Genomic DNA, 3339 nt, shown 5'->3' on the forward strand with positions numbered 1-3339 from the left:
GTGGTAGTGTTGTTGTTGTTGGTGGTGGTGGTAGTGTTGTTGTTGTTGGTGGTGGTGGTAGTGTTGTTGTTGTTGTTGGTGGTGGTGGTGGTACTGTTGTTGTTGTTGTTGTTGTTGTTGGTGGTGGTGGTAGTGTTGCTGGTGGTGGTGGTAGTGTTGTTTGTTGGTGGTGATGGCGGCAGTGGTGCTAGTGTTGTTGTTGTTGTTGTTGATGGTGATGGTGGTGTTCTTCTTTTCGTTGTTGTTGGTCTTGGTGGTGGTGTTTTTGTTGCTGCTGTTGTTGTTGGTCTTGGTGGTGGTGATGGTGGTGATAATATTGTTGCTATTGTTGTTGTTGTTGTTGGTGTTGGTGGTGGTGGTGATGGTGGTGGTGGTGGTGGTACTGGTATTTTGTTGTTGTTGTTATTATCATCATTATTGGTGGTGGTGTTGTTTTTGTCATTGTTGTTGTTTTTGTTATTTTTGGTAGCGGTAGTGATGGTGCTGGTGGTGTTTCTGTAGTTGTTGTTGATGTTGTTGTTGTTGGTGGTGGTGGTTTTGTCGTTGTTGTTGTTGTTGTTGTTGTTGTTGTTGTTGTTGTTGTTGTCGTTGTTGTTGTTGTTGTTGCTTATATGCGAATATTTCGCTACACCTGCTGTTGTTGTCTGTGTTGTTGTTCCCTCCAGTCTTTTATCATTATTCTTATTGTTACACCAGCGCTTACGATAGCAACTATGCCCTTTGTACTCTAGTTTACTCTAAAATTGCTTTCTCACCATCATGAGTACTGAGATGTAGCAAGAGATTAACTCTAGAATATGGGGCTAGTCACGAAGAAGTGCTATGGAGAGGACGTAGAGCGATGGCACTCTCATTTTCTCCCACTGAAGTACGTGAAATAAGTTACAAAAAGGACAAAAATCAGGGTCAATCTAAAGTGAATGAACAAGAGTAGATGTCAGACGAATATAACAGCTGAGGGAAACAGCTAACCCTCAAGATGAATTACCTGTCACCTGATGATTTCATTCAGCTGAAGAAGCCATTAACAAAGGGGATTAACTGACCGCAGACTATTTTATTCAGTTAAGGAAGCCATTCACACTGGATTAACAAACAGAATATTTTATTCAGATGAAGAATATTCTGGGAAACAAGAGGTATCAGGGATCTGACACCAGACGATTTTGCAAAGCAGAAGGATAATCACGAGCGGTCACGTGACGAGAATCAGGTACCAGAACGATTTAATGAAGCTGAGAGAAATTTGGTGCCAGTTAGGGAGCCAACCCTTACAGTTCGAGGCCGTCATAGGCATTTTTATTTTTGCTGCCGCCAGATGATTTGTTTAATCTTAAGAAAAGTCTCCCTAAACTGAATAAAATCTTCTGGAGATGAGAATAAAGCAAATAAACAAATAAATAAATAGATAAAAGCAAAACGTTATCCTACTGAGTTACTAGTTTATACCAGATGAATACTTTCAGCTGATGAGTCTAAATGATAACTAAACTCTCTTTATATTAACCTGGCCCAGATTTTCCTTCTTTTTTGCAGATTATTTCACATTGGTCAAGGGGGAAATGGACAAAACTACGGCTACGTACTTTCCATTGCACTTCTTTGTGACCAGCATCATATTTTAGTACTAATCCATTGTTATAACTCAGCATTCAGAATAGAGAAACAGTCATTTTAAGCCAAGCTAGTGCATAAAGGGTTTAGTACTTAAACCTTTTAAGATCATGAAGCGTTTTGCATTTAGTATTGCCAGACGCCATGTATCCCAGACGGGGTGGCCAATGGCTTAGAGTTAATTGTTTTACAGGGAGGGGCACTAATCCTCCACCAACCCCACTTAACACGTAGGGATGCCAACAGCATCTGGTGTTCCCAGGCGGTCACCCATCCAAGTACTAACCAGACCCAACGTTGCTTAACTTCGCTGATCGGACGGGAAGCGGTGTACCCAACGTGGTATGGCCGTTTTGCATTTGCCAGACGAGTTTATTCAGCTTGACAGAAAACAGGAGCACTAGACATACTGTGCTCTTTTCACTTTAACTTGACCTAGAACTGTGACTTCTTAATCATGAATGATGAGCTATTGCAAGAGATAAGCACTAAAATACGGTGCTAGTCACGATGGAGTGCTATGGAAAGGATGTAGAGCAGTAGCACTCTCTCTCTCTCTCTCTCTCTCTGCCAATGAGTTACGTGAAAAAGGCTGCAAAAAGGTGAAAATTTAGGCCAACATAAAGTGAATAAACTATAATAAACGCTGTATCATACCCGTGCGGATCAGAGTCTCTTAAGCTGAATATCATCTGGCGATTGAAAGAACAAAACACAAGGAGGAGTACTCAGAACACAACACGTACACCCGCCATCAGGTGTTAATGGAAGACGATTGACTTTGTCCTGAGACCGCCATCTTTACCTGATGTATTCCTGACAAACCCTTAGCCCTTCCACCAAGTTTGATTTAAATCAGACCAGAGCTGTTTGAGCTGACATTGCCCTGTGACCTTCAGATCTGATAATTCCCTGCAACTTTTTTTATTTCTACACTGCTTACCCCCAAATTTTATCGCTTTATCCTTGCATTACTTTGAACTTATCCAGAAAGTTTGGTCTAAGTCGGATAAAAAGTGCTGAAATTGACCTTGCGGTGTGAACTTGACCTTTCACCTGCGGTTCTTAAAAAACAGTAGGTCAGCCCCGGAACGGAGTCTCAGTCCTTCCACCTAGTTTAGCCTAGAATTGAATAGTAATTATTTTAGTTATTTTGTTTACACAGACACGAGTGTTCAACTTTAACTTTGCTCTGTGAAAGTGACCTTTGGTGGACTGTTCTCAAATCGAATCCATTCGTTCTTCTCCTGCCTTCAGCCCTTCCACCAAGTTTGGTCTAAATCGAATAGAAACTGATTAAACTGATCTTGCTAGATCAGTCCTTGACCTACCCCTGTGACACTGACCTTTTACCAATTGTACATCTTAAAAAGTCAGCCCCTTTTGTACCCCTCAAAACTTCCACACACACACACACACACACACACACACACACACACACACACACACACACACACACACACACACACACACACACACACATATATTGATCAAAACATGTCTCTCTTACTTTGCGAACGCGGGTGTAAAAGTATGTCATTGGACTGGAAAGGATGAGGATGCATCTGCATTTCCTGGCCCTTGTCTGGCACACTAAGCACGTAGTTAACATGGCCTGTCTCCCTATCTCCTGTCCTCGCCCCTCCTCTAATTTCCTCCCTTGTCCTCTCATCTTCTCTCCTCCCCTCTCCTTTCCTCACCTCTCCTTTCCTCTCCACTCCTCTC

At 42.1% G+C, this 3339-nt stretch overlaps 1 non-coding gene across 1 annotated transcript; it reads right to left on the reverse strand.

Annotated features, from left to right (window-relative positions):
• Positions 1-1852: 1852 nt before the first annotated feature.
• Positions 1853-1970, reverse strand: LOC145396909 (5S ribosomal RNA). Its single transcript, XR_013896868.1, has one exon. It is a non-coding gene; the product is annotated as a 5S ribosomal RNA (ribosomal RNA).
• Between the last annotated feature and the right edge of the window lie 1369 nt (positions 1971-3339).

This window comes from Coenobita brevimanus, chromosome 39 (assembly GCF_032717465.1).
Source record: "Coenobita brevimanus isolate Jiangsu-jjx chromosome 39, ASM3271746v2, whole genome shotgun sequence".
Lineage (NCBI taxonomy): Eukaryota > Metazoa > Arthropoda > Malacostraca > Decapoda > Coenobitidae > Coenobita > Coenobita brevimanus.